The following is a 20,850-nucleotide window of genomic DNA, read 5'->3' as shown; positions in this document are numbered from 1 at the left end:
GTTTACCGAAAAAACTTCAGAATCCATGGTTCTATGTCCAAAGGGAGACATATCAGTTTCTAAATAGAAATCCTTCAATTTATTTTGAATCAACATAAAAACAGAGACTAAAAATTTTGTAGGATGGGGTTAGAACACTTGCCTTTGAGAATTTTGACCCGAAGTGAAAAGATTAAAGCAAGAACCCTAAAATCCCCAATTTTTTTCTCTTCTTCTTCTTCTTCTTCTTCTTCTTCTTCTTCTTCTTTCTTTCTTTCTTTCTTTGATCACCCACGAACTGCCTTCTCTGCTTCCTTAAGAACGAAGGCAGAGAGGCTTAAACGGTGGAATTTGTCATTTTGTGTGTTTTACAGTTTAGTCCTTGTTTTTATCATATTCACGATTAGGTCCTTAGGGTTTACATATAGGTCCTCAGATTCTTTTTTTTTTTTTTTTTTTGAACAGATCTCCCAAATCTTACAAATGAGTTACCTCTGATTCATACTCTATTTCTTTTGTTAATTTAAAATAAATGCTTACATTATCACTAGAAATTTATACGAAAATTCGGAAATGAGGGGTGTTACAAAAGTCATCCTCTTTTGTAGACAAACCCACAAGCTAGGAGCAAGAGATGGTATCTCGATAGTGGATGCTCAAGACATATGACTGGAGATCCATCTCATTTCTCTATGCTCACTAGCAAAGAAGAAGGGTACGTCACCTTCGGAGACAACAACAAAGGCAAAATCATTGGCAAGGGAACTATTGGTAACAAATTTAGTTTTTCCATTGATGATGTTTTACTAGTTGTTGGATTGAAACATAATCTCTTGAGTATTAGTCAACTATGCGATAAAGGTTATATCGTTAGATTCGAATCAAATATGTGTATTATCGAAAAACCAAATAATAACTTGACTATGATTACATTAAAACAAAATAATGTCTACACCATCAACCTTGATGAACTAAGTAATGAAATGTGCTTCTCCGCTCTAAATGATGATGCTTGGCTTTGACATAGGAGATTAGGCCATGCAAGCATGAAACTAATATCTAAGATCTCATCTAGAGAATTAGTACGAGGGATTCCAAATATGAAGTTTACTAAGGACAAAGTATGTGATGCATGTCAACTAGATAAACAAATAAAAACTAGTTTCAAACCAAAAAATCAAATTAGCACCACTAGACCACTACAATTGATCCATTTGGACTTATTCGGACCAATTGACACAACAAGTCTAGGAGGAAGCAAATATGCGTTTGTAATTGTGGATAACTATACTAGGTACACTTGGACCTATTTCTTAGTCCACAAAAGTGATTGCTTCAAGTGCTTCTCTAAATTTTGTAAACTCACTCAAAACGAAAAAGGTTTTATGATTTCATCAATTCGGAGTGATCACGATAGCGAATTTCAAAACCGTGACTTTCAAAATTTTTGTGAAGTTAATGGATACAATCACAACTTCTCCACTCCGAGGAATCCCCGACAAAATGGAGTAGTTGAAAGAAAAAATAGAAACTTACAAGAAATGGCAAGAACTATGTTAAATGAACATAGTTTACCTAAGTATTTTTGGGCCGAAGCCGTAAATACGGCTTGCTACATCATGAATAGAGTCCTAATAAGACCATCCTTATCAAAAACTCCCTATGAATTGTGGAATAATAAAAAACCAAATATTTCCTATTTTAAAGTTTTCGATTGTAAATGCTTTATTTTGAATGAAAGGGATGTCTTAGGAAAATTTGATGCTAAATCCGATGAAGGCATCTTTCTTGGTTACTCTTCCGTTTCTAAGGCTTTTCGGGTTTTTAACAAAAGAACGTTAGTAATAGAAGAGTCTATTCATGTAGTTTTTAATAAAATTTCTAATTTAAAGAACAATGATTTTGATGATGATTTTGGTTTTGATAATTTGAATTTAAATGAACCTCCTCCTCAAAATAGCAACTTGGATGCACCTTCTTCCGAAATTTCCTTACCCAAGGAATGGAAGTATATAGATGCTCATCCAAAGGAGCTAATTATAGGAGATACATCAAAAGGGGTTCAAACTCGTTCCTCTTTCAAGAATTTTTATGCTAATGCCGCCCTCCTTTCTCAAATTGAACCTAAATGCATTGACGAGACCATAAAAGATGATTTTTGGGTTATTGCAATGCAAGAGGAATGAATCAATTTGAGAGGAATAAGGTATGGAAGCTTGTTCCTAGACCTAGTGACCATTTAGTCATTGGTACTAAATGGGTCTTTAGAAATAAGCAAGACGAAAATATTATCGTGGTTAGAAACAAGGCTAGATTAGTGGCCAAAGGTTTCAACCAAGAAGAAGGTATCAATTACGAAGAAACCTTCGCTCCCGTGGCTTGATTAGAAGCCATAAGGATGCTCTTTGCCTATGCTAGTAGTAATAATTTTAAACTATTTCAAATGGATGTCAAAAGTGCTTTCTTGAATGGTTTTATTTCCGAAGAAGTATATGTCGAACAACCTCCCGGATTTGAAAATTCTCTTCTTCCTAATCATGTATTCAAATTGACTAAAGCTCTCTATGGCTTGAAACAAGCTCCTAGAGCTTGGTATGAAAGGCTTAGTTCCTTTCTTATTTTAAATAATTTTACCAAAGGCAAGGTTGATACTACATTGTTTATTAAATATTTTAAAAATAATTTTCTTATTGTGCAAATTTATGTTGACGATATTATTTTTGGCTCTTCGGATGAATCACTATGTGAATCATTTGCCAAATGTATAAGTCATGAATTTGAAATGAGTGTAATGGGTGAATTAACTTTCTTTTTAGGATTACAAATCAAACAACTAAGTGATGGTATATTTCTTAACCAATCCAAATTTACATTAGAATTGTTAAAACGATTTAACATAGATAATTCAAAAGCAATAAACACCCCTATGAGTACTGCGACTAAGTTAGATATGGATGAAAATAGTGAAAATTTCGATCAAAAAACATATAGGGGAATGATAGGTAGTCTACTCTACCTCACCGCGATTAGACCAGATATTATGTTTCGTGTAGGACTTTGCGCTAGGTTTCAATCTAATCCTAAATTATCTCATCTTAAGAGTGTTAAAAGAATATTTAGGTATCTTAAAGGAACTCCAAATTTAGGATTGTGGTATCCAAAATCTGAAAAATTCGATCTAATAGCTTATGCAGATGCCAATTTTGGCGGATGCAGGATAGATAGAAAAAGTACATCCGAAACATGCCAATTTTTAGGACATGCACTTGTTTCTTGGACTTCCAAGAAACAAAATTCAGTTGCACTATCTACGGCAGAAGTCGAATACATTGCTGCAAGTGCATGTTGTGCACAAGTTATTTAGATGAAAAATACATTAGAAGACTATGGAATTCACTTTAAAAACATTCCCATAAAATATGATAATACTAGTGTCATATGTCTTACTAAAAATCCAATTCAGCACTCTAGAACTAAGCACATCAACGTTAGGCATCATTTCATACACGATCATGTCCTTAACAATGATGTTGTTCTAGAATTCATTGACACAAAGCATCAATTAGCAGATATATTTACAAAAGCTTTGAACGAAGACCAATTTGAATTCATTAGAAGGGAATTAGGTATGTTAAATTGTCCCTTAAAACAAACTTGTTTGAATGGATTTTTCGTAATGTTTTTCATCCTCTCTCTGTTCCTCGATGAATCTGATCCTTCTCTTTTGATTCTAAATGACATGTTAAATTATCTTATCCTATTTTGAGTCAAACACCGCTCCCATCTGATCAAGATTAATGATTTTATGATATTTTATGAATCTCGAAATTGATTTTGATGGCTTGATTATGAGTTTCAAGTTGACGATGTAAATTTAAATGAGTTTATATTCGAATTATGATATTGACTTATTGGAGTTACTACTTGATATTTTTTAATCACAATCTCTTCCTTGCACACCTACAATTTGTGTTATTTATAGAAAGAAGAGATTTGATAAAATGGATGAATGCTGAATTTTCCTTTAGGTGAACTCTGCGTAAATATTTTAGCATGCTTAATTTTGGATGATGGATTTTCGTATGATCAATGCTGAATTCCTGATATTATAATCACAAGTTATATTTTTCAAGTCTCATTCCCTTTTTGTTGATGACAAAGGGGGAGAAAAGTGATGACTTGTACCATTCTGATAGCATGACTTATATGAATTTCAAAAGCATGTGTGATATGAATGTCTTATATGCCTTGCAAAATGCCTTGCAAAATCCTTGAGAATATCGCAAGATTGATTGATCATATTGAAAGCATGCCTTAGATTTATATCATGAAATTCATGTTGAAAATCTTTATCTCCTATCGTAGTAAAAATTGTCTCTTATCATTCTACTTGAAAATGATTTTCATCGAAGTTTTGTATTTAATGAGAATAACGATAAGTTCTACGGTTAAAACTTATCGATTTATGCTTGAATTCTATGGATGGAATTCAAGTGTTTTCATCTTCTCATAATATGGCATATAGATAGGGGGAGTTATGTTTAACTCCGTCATCAATTGATTGTCATCATTAAAAAGGGGGAGATTGTTGAATCTCGGATTTTGATGATAAAATCAATTGATGGGTTAATTGATCTAATCCATATTATTGAGTTAAGTGTGCAGGATTAACTATGATAACCAGAAAACACAAAGCAAGAATACCGGAGTCAAGATCGATGGACGTTTAAGAGTCCAAAGAATCGTCGGAGATGCTGCCGAAACCAACCGAGAAGAAATCGGGAACCTATCGGAATTTTCGGAAGTTTGCCGAAGAGATCGTTGGAGGTTCACAAAGATCACCGAGAAGGCTCGGCTACTCGTTAAAGTCATCACAAGATCAGGAGCTTGCAGGGAGTCCGTCGGAAGAAGTTCGTCGGAAAGCTCGCCAGAACAAGACTCGACGTTCACGGTTGAAAACTTGCTTAGGATGTTTTTTTTGTTATGTAGTTCACTTGTAATTAGGATTAGGATTAAGAGATAATCCTATATCCTGGTTAGGGGCCAATTGGGCCCAAAGTCAGATTTGGTTTGGGCTAAAATTAAGCCAAACCAGTGAATCGGAGAGCCAGGCGTTGGCACCGCCTGGCTGGGTGGTAGCATCGCCCAGCACCAGAGAGCTAGGCGGTGACACCTCCTGGGCTGGGCGGTTACACCGTCCAACACCCGAGCGCTGGGCGGTGGCATCGCCAGCATCGGGAACATAAGAGAATTTAAATTTTTTAGAGCCCAAATTTGAATCCTCTTGAGGCCTATAAATACCACTCAAGTCTCAATTGAGAATACAACTTTTTGAGTAGCAAGTGATTGAGAGAAAAGTCTTAGAAGAGTCTTTACCTTTCTTGTTTTCAATTTGCTAGTGTTCACCTCCTTCTTTCTTGCTAAAAATCTGTAAGAGAGTGAACCGCTTATAAAAGTTGTAAGAGGGGTATTTACCCTTCCCTTTCAAGAGATTTGCTAGTGGAAGGTGGGAGCCTCATCGAAGAGGGGCCTCGCAAGAGGATGTAGGTCAATTGACCGAACCACTTTAAAAACGGCGTAATCTCTGGTTTGCATTTCATTACTGCTATTTACATTACTGCAAACCCTCTTACTTGCTTTATTTCCTCATTATATTTACCGCACAACTTTGCGAATACGCTTTCAAGTTAAGCACTTCCGATTCTGATTTTTATCGTACGAAAGATTTGTCGAAACCAACGTTTTAAGCCGCTGCACTAATTCACCCCCCCCCTCTTAGTGCCGCTCCATTCCTAACATTGGCATGTCTTTTAGTTGAAAAAACAATATCAATTATGTTAGGATCAAGAGCACTAAGAGGGGGGGGGGTGAATTAGTGCAGCGGAAAATCTTCTGCGATTAAAATCGAAACCTGCGTTCGTTCGATAGAAGTGATCTTGGTAAGAAAGCCGATTCGTAAATCACTTCAACTTTTGACTAGGAGAGATGCAGTAAAGATATGAATGCAGTTTGCAGTTATGATGGAAATCAGAATATAAGTGCAAACTGAAATACGACGTTCGTATGATAAAAATGATTTCGGTATAAAAGCTGATTCGTAAACCACTTTAACTTGAGATAAGGTGAGATGTAGTTAAAGCAAAGATATAAAGGCAGTTTGCAGTTATAATGAAAATCAGAATGTAAGCACAAACTGAAATACGACGTTCGTATGATAAAACTTATTTACGTCTTAAACCTCGATTCGGAAAGCACTGAACTTTGAAACACGTTCGTAAAAACACAGAAGGAAGTAAGCAATTGAGGAGGTTTGCAGTAAAGATAAGATGCTCAAAGTAAATGCAAACCGAGATTTAGAGTGGTTCGGTCAATCTTGACCTACTCCACTTTTGGCTTCCTCCACCGACGAGGTCACTGACCTCAACTAGAGGCCTTCCTTCAATAGGCGAAGGCCAACAACCCTTTTACTGTTTCACTCCTTTTGACGGGCTTAGGAGACAACCCTTACAGAATTTTCTCTCCTCTTTTTATAACTCAGAACATAGAAGAAAAGAGGGAGAAGAACTTTTGGCCTTTACAACAATTTTGAGCTCTAAGAAGCACAGAAAAAGATCATGATTTCAGTGTAAGTTCATACCCTTTTAGTGCTAAATGGGTGGGGTATTTATAGGCCCCAACCCAGTTCAAATTTGGAGCTCAAAATTATCAATTCCCGGAATTCCGGGATCAGGCGGTTGCACCTCCTGACTGGAGCGGTTGCACCGCCCGGCAGAGCTTGAAGAATGAGCCTCTGGGCGGTGCCACCTCTTGTCAGGGGCAGTTGCACCTCCTGCCAGAGCTCAAAGACCGAGCTCAGGCAGTTGCACCTCCTGACTGAGGCGATTGCACCGCTTGGCAGAGCTCGAAGACCAAGCTCAAGCGGTGCCACCTCTTGTCAGGGGAGGTTGCACCGCCCAATCTCGCTCGGAGACTAAGCCCAGGCGGTGCAACCTCCTGCCTTGGGCGGTTCAACCACCTGGCAGAAATCAGGGTCCAAATGGGTTGATCCATTCAGCCTAATTTGGGTTTTTTAGGGGCCCAATTGCCCCAAGATTAAGTTAATGGGATCACCTCCTGTCACGCCCCTCAAAATATCCATGATTTTTAAATAAATTTTCGTCACAGACCAATCCAGGATCCAAACTAACGTTTGAGGACACTGAAAACATTCTATTCATATTCACATCCATAAAACCTGTGCAGTTTATAATCATATATCACATCACTCGATAATTCACATTTATGGCAACCCAAGCCAACTTGACAAACATGAACAACATTTATAAATCCACAAGCTAAATAAATTATATAATCAGAACTCCAACTATTCACCACAAGTTCATATCACCATAAATTAGACTTAACATTCTGAAATTCCAAATAAGAGAGATCTCCTAACACTTGGACACAGTATATCTATTTCGGTTCATCGACAACATTTCATTATATACAAGACATACTTATACAACAATATTGTAATAACCAACCAGACTTGCCCATTATTCTGAATAGCTATCCACTGCCTCAGCCCAAATCAAACATCTCGAAGAGTGACAAGCTGACCTGAAAGATTTATATAACAACGGAGTGAGCCAAAAACGGCTCAGCAAGTGACAAAGCATATTCAGAACAAAAGGAACGGTTTCAAACGAGTAAGGTATCATAATGCAAGGCAGAATACAAGAATTCTCAAGGATACCATCTCAATAGATACCAAATCATACGTATCATGTCATTCAAAACATATTTGATCCATAACGAATGGGGCATAGAGTAATTGGAACATATCAATGGCAGATAGGACATTTCAGAACATATCAGTTCATAGCAAATGGAGCACAGAGTAATTGGAACATATCAATGGCAGATAGGACATTTCAGAACATATCTGTTCATAGCAAATGAAGCACAGAGTAATTGGAACATATCAATGGCAGATAGGACATTTCAGAACATATCAGTTCATAGCAAATGGAGCACAGAGTAATTGGAGCATATCAATGGCATATGAAATGTTCCGGAGCATATCAACGGCATATGGAACATTTCGAAGCATATCATCAGTGAATGAAGCATTTCAGAGCATATCGAAAACAAATATCGTACAGAAGCTCAAACGTCGTCTTTGACGTTGCAAACATATCAATCTTATCCAAAGCATGTACAGAAACACATAACCAAAGCTCTGGATATCATATCAAACATACAGAAGGTGTAGTGGGATCTCAGTCAGAATGTGATTCATCCATTTCTGAATGACCACCTGACAAAAGTCTCCCACGTCTGGGAGCTCCATCCACCCACGTCTAGGTGAAGTCAAAGGGGGCCGGCAGAGCATCGCAGGCTCTAAGCAATATCCCACATAGCGGGACCCCACATAGCGGGCAAATAAGCGCATACCAGAATATCCCACATAGCGGGACCCCACATAGCGGGCAAATCAGCGCATACCCTTTATCATTTCTGGCAAAGGTCCAGACAATCCCACACACCAGAGTACAAAAGGACAGTATCAACAATAAGTAGCATATATCGGAAGCACACGCGGAACAACAAACGTACATGTGCCTTTACGAGTCAATCCGAAGTAAGCAATAATCTTTCACAAGTATATTCAGATTTGAAGGGAATTGAAAGCAAGGGCACATATGGAATCCAAGCAATCACAAATAACTCAATTCATTAAGAAGATTTGATGAATTCAATGTCCAAAGGAATGAAACTGGAATAGGCACATATCGAAAGCAAATGCGGAACAATAGGATATACATGTGCCTATATGAGTCAATACGATATAGCATAAACATTACACAACAGTTTTCAAGAATGCAATAATTTTAAGGACAAGAGCATACAAGAATTCAAAGTAGTAATATAAAGCTCAATTGAATAAGAAGGCTAAAGGATATCAATTTCCAAAGGAATGAAACCATAATATGAGAAATCGACCAAAGCTCGATTTCTGGCAGAATACAGAAGGCACATTGAACAAATGATTCAAACTATCAATCGTGCTCCAATTTACTCAGAAATAATCATTGGATAATACTTTCAGATAAGACAGGCTTCATATGAATTGAACTGTCCAACAGAGAGAGTTACAAATAATTTGGTAAGCAAGTGTCGTAGAACAAAATCTCTGTTGGCAGAATTCATAATGTCAGATTCAACAGATAACTGGGCAGGTGTTTGGATTCCAAATCTTTCAATCCATATATCAAAGAAAGGTCTACGAGTCTAGTTTCCAATGAAATCAGTTTTGAACAAATCAGAGTTTCCAACAAAGACTTATAGGCAGCTCGGTATCAAAAGGTCAGAATCTCAAAAGTTGCACAGATTCGAATCGTTACGTTTAAACAGGAGATATAACAAATGCAAGGCTAGAACAATTCAAAGTTCCTCATATTCAAAGCAAATGTAGAGATAAAAATGGCAGTGAGGAAGATCAGGATACTTGCAATAAGACATATCAGAGCAATTATAGGAAAAACGATCAGGGAACTTGCAATAAGGCATATCAGAGCAATTATAGGAGAAACGAACAGGGAACTTGCAATATAAAGGATTGAAACAAGCGAGAAACTTGCCTTTCAAAGATTTCGATCCGAAGATCCAAAGAAGGTGCCAGCCCAAATCCTTCTACTTTTTCTCCGTGTCCTCTCTCTGTTTCGTTTTGTGCTCCCGTTTTCTTCCTTTCTTCGCAACTACATCACGTGTCGAACATCGAGGCACAGTCACCTGCTCTCTCTTACTCTCATTCCTTCTTTTTTTCTTTCCCAAACGCAGCTGCCACAGCCGCCGCCGCTGCCGCTGCCACAATCGCAGCCACGACCGCAACTGCGGTCACAACCGCAGCCCCCTTCCACTGCACTACTTCCTTCTTCCCTTCTCTCGTTCCTACTCTTTCTCTTTCCCAAAAGCAGCTACTGCAGCCACCACCGCTGCCGCAGCTACCGCAGCCAACGTTGCAGCCGCAGCCGGAGTCGCAGCCACGGCCGCAGCCACCACACTCGCAGCCTCTTCTTCCTCCCCTGCTCATCTTCCTCTCCTTCTTCTCTTCCAACTGCAGCTGCCATCGCCGCAGCCGTAGCCCCTTCTCTTCTTCCTCTCCTTCCCTTCTTCCTTTCTCTTCTTCTTCCTTTCCTTCTCTTCTTTCCCAGCTACATGCTGCAGTCGCAGCCTCAGCCACGGCCACAGCCTTTTCTTCCTCCCCTGCTCATCTTCCTCTCCTTCTTCTCTTCCAACTGCAGCTGCCATCGCCGCAGCCGCAGCCCCTTCTCTTCTTCCTCTCCTTCCCTTCTTCCTTTCTCTTCTTCTTCCTTTCCTTCTCTTCTTTCCCAGCTGCATGCTGCAGTCGCAGCCTCAGCCACGGCCACAGCCTTTTCTTCCTCCCCTGCTCATCTTCCTCTCCTTCTTCTCTTCCAACTGCAGCTGCCATCGCCGCAGCCGCAGCCCCTACTCTTCTTCCTCTCCTCCCCTTCTTCCTTTCTCTTCTTCTTTCCCTGCCACAGCTGCAGCTGCCACAACCGCAGCCGCAGCTACTTTCTTCCCTTCTCCTCTTCCTTTTCCTTCCTTTCTTCTTCTTCTCTTCTTCTCCTTCCTCCCCTTCTTCTCCCCGACGTCACCCACACCCTCTCCTCTGTTTCCTCTGCAGGAAACAGAGGTATCACAACCTCTTCCCCTGCTTCCTCTTCCTCTTCTCTTCCTCTTCTTCTTCTTCTCCTCTTCGAACGCCCCACACCTCTCCTCTGTTTCCACCTGCAGGAAACAGAGGTGCTGCAGCCCTAGCTGCTGCCACCTCTCGCTCCTCTCCCTCTTCCCTCTCTTTTCCCTCTTCTTCTCCTCTTCCCTTTTTCCTCCCCAACCCCACACACCTCCTCGCTGCAGCCTTGCCGCAGCTATCCTCTTCTCTTCTTCTTCTTCTTCTTCTTCTTCTTCTCTTCTCCCTCTTCTTCCTCTCTTCTTCTCCCCACGCCCCACAGCTTCTCGCTGCAGCCCTCGCTGCAGCCACCTCCTCTTCTTCTTCTTCTCCTTCTTCTTCTTCTCTACTCCCTCTTCTTCCTCCTCTCTTCTTTTCCCTCTTCTTCTTCTTCTTCTTCTTCTTCTTCTCTTCTCCCTCTTCTTCCTCTCTTCTTCTACCACTCTCCTTCTTCTCCTCACGCCCCACCGCTCTCTCTGTTTCTGGAAGAAACAGAGTGCGTGGGAGGCGGTGGGATAATACCGAATTTTCGGTTTTCCCCTTTTTTTTTCTTTTTTTTGCAACTTAACAGTTTAGTCCTTGTAATTTCTATATTTACATATAGGTCCTCCAATTTACATATAAATCTTTATTAATAATTTTTAAAAGCGAGGGATATTACACTCTCCCCCCCCTTAAAAGAAAATTTAGTCCTCTAAATTGATCATAGCTCAATCGATGAAAAGATGAGGATTATGATATCTTTATTTCCTCCTCCTACTCTTAAATAGTTTCATCAATACAATACAATTACATAATTATCCAAGAGTGACCGAAATATTCTCCTCCTTGATCCTCAATAGATGGTAACCCGACCTTCAAACAATCTTTTAAAATACCTATGCACCCTGCAGTTAATCAAACAAGTGGTCACTTTAGAAAATACTCGTTTTTTTTTATGGTCACCTAATTCAACTATCTATAATCAATACAAAGCCTCAATGTTCCATCCATCTTTTAACTAACACCGGAGCACCCCATGATGAAATATTAAGCCAAATAAAATCCTCATTTAATAATCCTTGTAGTTGCTTTTCTAATTCCACTTACTCAAATGATATCTTTCTGTAGAGAGGCTTAGATTTTAGGATTGTCCCAAGGACCAAATCAAAAGCAAAATCACATTTGGAGGTAATCCAAACAAGTCATCCTGGGATACATTAGGCAAGGAGATAAATAATGTCCAATACTCTCAAAATAAAAGATCGGCTGATCAAATATGCAAAAAGTGATCATTTGTTATATACCAATCCATACTGGTATGTTAGGAAGATAGCCAATCCATACCAAGTATAATATCAAAACTCCAAATCTCTAGGAGAACTAAATCAGCAAAAGTTCAAGTTCTCCAATAAGAATCAGACAAGAGGACCAGATTCAACTTCGTTATCAAAGAATCTCCAATGATCGTATTTACTTATAGCACATAATGTAGTGGTCTAGGTTGAATACTCAAGTGATAAGCAAAATATTACGAATCAAATCGTAGATTGGACCCATGGTCGAACAAATATTTACATTCTTTCATAAACATGCATAATACCTTTGACCACTAATTCAGAAGTTTCAGAATCATATTCAGTGATAGCATACACTCTTACATGGGCTGATGATTTAGGAGGCAGTGACTCTTTCTTCTTGTTCAAAGGGCAAACTTTTATTTTATGATCCAACTTTCTACAAGCAAAATAGACTCCAATCACCCGAAAACACAAACTTGTTTCATAATTTAACTTGTAATTCACACATGATTAAGTCTTTGGTGGTGACTTTCCTTTTCAAATCCAAATGTCTTGATCCTCTTGTCATTACTTTCTGATTCATTTCCAATCATATTCTTATTGGTAAACTTGTCCTTATCATTCTTGTCACTGATCTCCAAAAATTCTTTTCATTGTTGCCAATAATAATCAGCCTCTACTTCCAATATAAGGTGGCAAAAGAAATCTTTTGATCATCAAAACAATTTTGTACATCAAATATCTTCTCTATTTGCATCATTCATTTTTCTACCACCAATGAAATTAGGTCCACCATGCTTCCGCTGCGCCACTCTGATTCAATATCCCCAATCAATCCTTTCATTCCCCTTAATTAATCAGAAACAATGAAATAGGGGGACCAAATGTCCTCATCATCCCAGATTCCTAAAATACATCAAAGAAAATTTTCACCAATCACTATAGTTTCATTAGACCTCAATATATTTTGCACGTCAACATATCAAATATTTCAGTAATCCTCAAACAATGCTCTGATACCACCTCTGTCACGCCCCTCAAAATATCCATGATTTTTAAATAAATTTTCGTCACAGACTAATCCAGGATCCAAACTAACGTTTGAGGACACTGAAAACATTCTATTCATATTCACATCCATAAAACCTGTGCAGTTTATAATCATATATCACATCACTCGATAATTCACATTTATGGCAACCCAAGCCAACTTGACAAACATGAACAACATTTATAAATCCACAAGCTAAATAAATTATATAATCAGAACTCCAACTATTCACCACAAGTTCATATCACCATAAATTAGACTTAACATTCTGAAATTCCAAATAAGAGAGATCTCCTAACACTTGGACACAGTATATCTATTTCGGTTCATCGACAACATTTCATTATATACAAGACATACTTATACAACAATATTGTAATAACCAACCAGACTTGCCCATTATTCTGAATAGCTATCCACTGCCTCAGCCCAAATCAAACATCTCGAAGAGTGACAAGCTGACCTGAAAGATTTATATAACAACGGAGTGAGCCAAAAACGGCTCAGCAAGTGACAAAGCATATTCAGAACAAAAGGAACGGTTTCAAACGAGTAAGGTATCATAATGCAAGGCAGAATACAAGAATTCTCAAGGATACCATCTCAATAGATACCAAATCATACGTATCATGTCATTCAAAACATATTTGATCCATAACGAATGGGGCATAGAGTAATTGGAACATATCAATGGCAGATAGGACATTTCAGAACATATCAGTTCATAGCAAATGGAGCACAGAGTAATTGGAACATATCAATGGCAGATAGGACATTTCAGAACATATCTGTTCATAGCAAATGAAGCACAGAGTAATTGGAACATATCAATGGCAGATAGGACATTTCAGAACATATCAGTTCATAGCAAATGGAGCACAGAGTAATTGGAGCATATCAATGGCATATGAAATGTTCCGGAGCATATCAACGGCATATGGAACATTTCGAAGCATATCATCAGTGAATGAAGCATTTCAGAGCATATCGAAAACAAATATCGTACAGAAGCTCAAACGTCGTCTTTGACGTTGCAAACATATCAATCTTATCCAAAGCATGTACAGAAACACATAACCAAAGCTCTGGATATCATATCAAACATACAGAAGGTGTAGTGGGATCTCAGTCAGAATGTGATTCATCCATTTCTGAATGACCACCTGACAAAAGTCTCCCACGTCTGGGAGCTCCATCCACCCACGTCTAGGTGAAGTCAAAGGGGGCCGGCAGAGCATCGCAGGCTCTAAGCAATATCCCACATAGCGGGACCCCACATAGCGGACAAATAAGCGCATACCAGAATATCCCACATAGCGGGACCCCACATAGCGGGCAAATCAGCGCATACCCTTTACCATTTCTGGCAAAGGTCCAGACAATCCCACACACCAGAGTACAAAAGGACAGTATCAACAATAAGTAGCATATATCGGAAGCACACGCGGAACAACAAACGTACATGTGCCTTTACGAGTCAATCCGAAGTAAGCAATAATCTTTCACAAGTATATTCAGATTTGAAGGGAATTGAAAGCAAGGGCACATATGGAATCCAAGCAATCACAAATAACTCAATTCATTAAGAAGATTTGATGAATTCAATGTCCAAAGGAATGAAACTGGAATAGGCACATATCGAAAGCAAATGCGGAACAATAGGATATACATGTGCCTATATGAGTCAATACGATATAGCATAAACATTACACAACAGTTTTCAAGAATGCAATAATTTTAAGGACAAGAGCATACAAGAATTCAAAGTAGTAATATAAAGCTCAATTGAATAAGAAGGCTAAAGGATATCAATTTCCAAAGGAATGAAACCATAATATGAGAAATCGACCAAAGCTCGATTTCTGGCAGAATACAGAAGGCACATTGAACAAATGATTCAAACTATCAATCGTGCTCCAATTTACTCAGAAATAATCATTGGATAATACTTTCAGATAAGACAGGCTTCATATGAATTGAACTGTCCAACAGAGAGAGTTACAAATAATTTGGTAAGCAAGTGTCGTAGAACAAAATCTCTGTTGGCAGAATTCATAATGTCAGATTCAACAGATAACTGGGCAGGTGTTTGGATTCCAAATCTTTCAATCCATATATCAAAGAAAGGTCTACGAGTCTAGTTTCCAATGAAATCAGTTTTGAACAAATCAGAGTTTCCAACAAAGACTTATAGGCAGCTCGGTATCAAAAGGTCAGAATCTCAAAAGTTGCACAGATTCGAATCGTTACGTTTAAACAGGAGATATAACAAATGCAAGGCTAGAACAATTCAAAGTTCCTCATATTCAAAGCAAATGTAGAGATAAAAATGGCAGTGAGGAAGATCAGGATACTTGCAATAAGACATATCAGAGCAATTATAGGAAAAACGATCAGGGAACTTGCAATAAGGCATATCAGAGCAATTATAGGAGAAACGAACAGGGAACTTGCAATATAAAGGATTGAAACAAGCGAGAAACTTGCCTTTCAAAGATTTCGATCCGAAGATCCAAAGAAGGTGCCAGCCCAAATCCTTCTACTTTTTCTCCGTGTCCTCTCTCTGTTTCGTTTTGTGCTCCCGTTTTCTTCCTTTCTTCGCAACTACATCACGTGTCGAACATCGAGGCACAGTCACCTGCTCTCTCTTACTCTCATTCCTTCTTTTTTTCTTTCCCAAACGCAGCTGCCACAGCCGCCGCCGCTGCCGCTGCCACAATCGCAGCCACGACCGCAACTGCGGTCACAACCGCAGCCCCCTTCCACTGCACTACTTCCTTCTTCCCTTCTCTCGTTCCTACTCTTTCTCTTTCCCAAAAGCAGCTACTGCAGCCACCACCGCTGCCGCAGCTACCGCAGCCAACGTTGCAGCCGCAGCCGGAGTCGCAGCCACGGCCGCAGCCACCACACTCGCAGCCTCTTCTTCCTCCCCTGCTCATCTTCCTCTCCTTCTTCTCTTCCAACTGCAGCTGCCATCGCCGCAGCCGTAGCCCCTTCTCTTCTTCCTCTCCTTCCCTTCTTCCTTTCTCTTCTTCTTCCTTTCCTTCTCTTCTTTCCCAGCTACATGCTGCAGTCGCAGCCTCAGCCACGGCCACAGCCTTTTCTTCCTCCCCTGCTCATCTTCCTCTCCTTCTTCTCTTCCAACTGCAGCTGCCATCGCCGCAGCCGCAGCCCCTTCTCTTCTTCCTCTCCTTCCCTTCTTCCTTTCTCTTCTTCTTCCTTTCCTTCTCTTCTTTCCCAGCTGCATGCTGCAGTCGCAGCCTCAGCCACGGCCACAGCCTTTTCTTCCTCCCCTGCTCATCTTCCTCTCCTTCTTCTCTTCCAACTGCAGCTGCCATCGCCGCAGCCGCAGCCCCTACTCTTCTTCCTCTCCTCCCCTTCTTCCTTTCTCTTCTTCTTTCCCTGCCACAGCTGCAGCTGCCACAACCGCAGCCGCAGCTACTTTCTTCCCTTCTCCTCTTCCTTTTCCTTCCTTTCTTCTTCTTCTCTTCTTCTCCTTCCTCCCCTTCTTCTCCCCGACGTCACCCACACCCTCTCCTCTGTTTCCTCTGCAGGAAACAGAGGTATCACAACCTCTTCCCCTGCTTCCTCTTCCTCTTCTCTTCCTCTTCTTCTTCTTCTCCTCTTCGAACGCCCCACACCTCTCCTCTGTTTCCACCTGCAGGAAACAGAGGTGCTGCAGCCCTAGCTGCTGCCACCTCTCGCTCCTCTCCCTCTTCCCTCTCTTTTCCCTCTTCTTCTCCTCTTCCCTTTTTCCTCCCCAACCCCACACACCTCCTCGCTGCAGCCTTGCCGCAGCTATCCTCTTCTCTTCTTCTTCTTCTTCTTCTTCTTCTCTTCTCCCTCTTCTTCCTCTCTTCTTCTCCCCACGCCCCACAGCTTCTCGCTGCAGCCCTCGCTGCAGCCACCTCCTCTTCTTCTTCTTCTCCTTCTTCTTCTTCTCTACTCCCTCTTCTTCCTCCTCTCTTCTTTTCCCTCTTCTTCTTCTTCTTCTTCTTCTTCTTCTCTTCTCCCTCTTCTTCCTCTCTTCTTCTACCACTCTCCTTCTTCTCCTCACGCCCCACCGCTCTCTCTGTTTCTGGAAGAAACAGAGTGCGTGGGAGGCGGTGGGATAATACCGAATTTTCGGTTTTCCCCTTTTTTTTTCTTTTTTTTGCAACTTAACAGTTTAGTCCTTGTAATTTCTATATTTACATATAGGTCCTCCAATTTACATATAAATCTTTATTAATAATTTTTAAAAGCGAGGGATATTACACCTCCCATTTCCAACTTAATCATTATGCTCACTACGATATTCCCTAAGACATTTACTACAACTTGCTCCGATGCGTCAATCGCTTCTTCCGGCGAGCTTTCGGCGAACTTCCGTCGATTATCCGATGAACCCTCGGTGATGCTCCTGTGGACTTCCGGCAAACTCCTGGACTTGCGACGATTCACTTGGCGAGTTCCGACGAGCTTCTTTGGCAAGCTTATGGACTTCTCAGATTTGTTCCCGCAGAACCTCCGACGATTGTCTAAACTTCCGTCGAACTCTCGAACTCCCAACGTGATCATTGTCTTGACTCCGGTGCAACTCCTGCTGCATGTCTTACTTTCATCATAGTTAATCCTGCACACTTATCTCAGCATATAGATTAGATAACAAATGACGATTGACTTCATCATCAAAATCCGAGATTCAACAATCTCCCCCTTTTTGATGATGACAATCAATTGATAATGGAGTTAACCTTAACTCCCCCTATCTATATGCCATACTTGAGATAAGTCATTCTTGAATTCAAAACCTAAGAATTCAAGAGACATATTGATAAGTTAGAATCATTTGAACTTATCAATGCTCCCATAATGATTCCCATCATGATGTATCTCTCATACGATGATGTCAAGGCTTGACATTCATTTTCAAAATTTTCATAACAAGTTTGAATGATGGTAATAGTAGCAATTCATCATATTGTAAGATATCAACATGTAAAGCTTGCGAAGTATGATTTTGATATCATTACATGATGTACATATTCCAAATATTTTAGCAAGTATTGCATTTCATCATATGGTAAGATATCAACTCGTAGAATTACGATGCAAGTTTTTTGTTTGATATCTTGACGCGATACAAACAAGGTATAATGCAAATTAATCATAGCATCTGTTCATATATCTCTTGGTGATGCAAGCATGGCATAATCATAGCATCAGTGTTTATGGCATCAATTCATATATTTCTCCCCCTTTGTCATCAACAAAAAGCATGGTAGTTGTGATACTAGGAGAACAATATAAGTAAATTTTGAGCATAAGTGCGATAATTGTTCATGCCTTTACTGGGTTCATGTTATATTTCAATAGTAAGTGATAGGAAATCAAGCATATAAAGGAAGGCATGATACATAGATTGCTTTGAATACTTCTTCCTTTTTATTTGTTATAATCTTTTTGCATGAAGGAGGAAAGCCAACTATTTGTGGGTTTACTTTGAGTCAAGATATGTGTGTGAAACAGCTTTTTGCAAGTAAAAATACTATCATCCATATTTCAAGATGGAATTTATAAGCAGGAACCATTTCATCAAATCTTTTCAAAATTTTTTTTTTCATAAGAGTGTATGAGAAAATCCGATTTTTAGCATTCCAATTGTTAAGCGAATCCAAAAATGAAATAAACACTTTCATGCATTCGGACAAGACTATGCTACAGATTTTCAAATACAATCATGAAGACAAAACATTTTTGTATTCAACACATAATTTACAACATGTTATTTAGGCATGTAATGACAATCAAGTGATTTGATCATTCAATAAAATCCGAAAAATAATTTTAACTAGTTTATATATTCGGACACATCAACATTCCTAATTTTCTGCTTATGAAATCAAATTGCTCTTCACTTAGAGGTTTTGTAAAAATGTCAGCTAGTTGATGTTTAGTATCAATATCATGGCAATGTCATGACTTATCAACTGCATTGGTATATCATTTTCTCAAATTATATTTATCATGGAAATCAAGGCACAAGGTTTTTGCTAGTCATAGGTGCCCAGCAAGCCAATCACATGAGTGATAGCACGTGTGACTTGATACAGAATCTTTTTGCTTATTATATTTTGGCGTATATCACTTTATAACTATTGCATAAATGCATATATATATTGTGATGTCCTTGGATTTGTGCAATGGGAATCGGATCGTGATGAGATCACGATAATGAGATCGATTCACCTTTAAACACATATCCTAAATAATCCCGGTCATAGGTTACTCGAGAGGGACATCGTGATAACCGGATAGACTAGTGTGCTGTATACCCATCCATATGATGGATGCAGCTGGTCTCATAGCTGCTCGTGTAGGGACACTAGGGATACAGTACAGGTGCTCATTGGAGAATGAGTTCACTGATTGATCCGCTTATGGAATGCTGGATGGTTGATGATGCCTTATTGTCAGACAGCGATTCCGTAGTCCTAGTGGTGTATATTGTCCTTAGACTTGAGACACCAAGGATGTCCTATATGAGTGCTCCACTCTTTGATACCAGACTTATAGGTTTGGCTGTCCCAGATCTAGTATAGCTGGTCATTGGGAGTGGTAGTCGACCTTACGAGGGCTATTGAGTGCCAACAGAGGATCATTCACTCTCGACGTCATGAGAGGAATATCCCATGTGTTTTTGCTCAAACAAATCCCTGGCTAGGGTCATTCGGGTTGAGAGAGAAAGAGTTCTCCGGGAGAATCCGATTAGAGCGAGACTTGAGTAGAAACCGTATGGGTCTGACAGCACCATGCTCGATATACGATCTTTGGGATATTAGATGGATGATGGACTATAGGTACATGGTAACTGAGGACAGACAGGTCCAATGGATTGGATTCCCTTGTAACGTTTGGGACTACGGCATAGTGGCCTAGTACGTCCGTAGTCGATGAGTCGAGTGAATTATTACAGAGATAATAATTTACTGAGTTAGAAGGAGTTCTAACAGGTATGACTCACGGCCAGCTCGATATTGGGCCTAAAGGGTCACACACATATGGTAGGCATTGCGATGAGTAGAGGTTCGGATATGAGATATCCGACGGAGCCCTTGTCTTATTGGATGCAGATCCAATACCCACTAGGGAAGGACCCATTAGGGTTTGACACGGGATCTCTATAAATAGGAGGGATTCACAGCCTCATAGGCTAGAGTCTTTGCTTGCCTTTCCTATTCTCCTCTTTCTCTCCACCTCAGAGTAGGCCTGGAGTTTTGAGGAGCATCGTCGCAACCCTGCTGTATGGATCACCGCTAGAGAGGAGGACGCTTGACCTCCTTCACCCGCTCCTAAGGATCTACAAGGAAATAGGGATATATGATCTCCCTAAGTAACACAATCTATACGCGGTTTCATGTTTCACGGATTTTTTGCGTACCAATCTTTGCACGACGACGAACATCTCTTTGGGAAACGGGGATTTTGTTTTCTTGTTCTTCTGCTGCGCATGTGATGTCGCCCCCATGATTTCCCAACTGTTTTCAAAACATTTAGTTTCAATGTAAAATCTGAGATAAACAATGAGAGATGTTTGTAACTCAGCATATGCTCACAAAAATATATCAGGTTACCATATCAAGGATCAATGTAAAGCCCATCATGGTGAGTAACATAAGGAGTTTACAATAACAACAGGTGATTGTGTTTATACAAGCTCATTCATGAGGTGGAAAATTAAAGTGCCTAAATAAAGAGTCAAATTGTCGATGAATTTGCTGCAGCTCAGATAGGATTTGATCTTGTCGATGTTCAAGCCG

At 39.8% G+C, this 20,850-nt stretch overlaps 1 long non-coding RNA gene across 1 annotated transcript; it reads right to left on the bottom strand.

The window, feature by feature from the left end:
- Positions 1-7,297: 7,297 nt before the first annotated feature.
- Positions 7,298-17,294, bottom strand: LOC135674093 (uncharacterized). Its single transcript, XR_010513510.1, has 3 exons — positions 15,536-17,294; positions 9,606-13,511; positions 7,298-7,581 (listed from the first exon to the last, which is right to left on the bottom strand). It is a non-coding gene; the product is annotated as an uncharacterized LOC135674093 (long non-coding RNA).
- Positions 17,295-20,850: the final 3,556 nt, after the last annotated feature.

The sequence above is a fragment of the Musa acuminata genome, chromosome BXJ1-5, assembly GCF_036884655.1.
Source record: "Musa acuminata AAA Group cultivar baxijiao chromosome BXJ1-5, Cavendish_Baxijiao_AAA, whole genome shotgun sequence".
NCBI lineage: Eukaryota > Viridiplantae > Streptophyta > Magnoliopsida > Zingiberales > Musaceae > Musa > Musa acuminata.
Note: the sequence above shows the minus strand (reverse complement) of the source record. Positions and strands in the feature narration are given on the sequence as shown.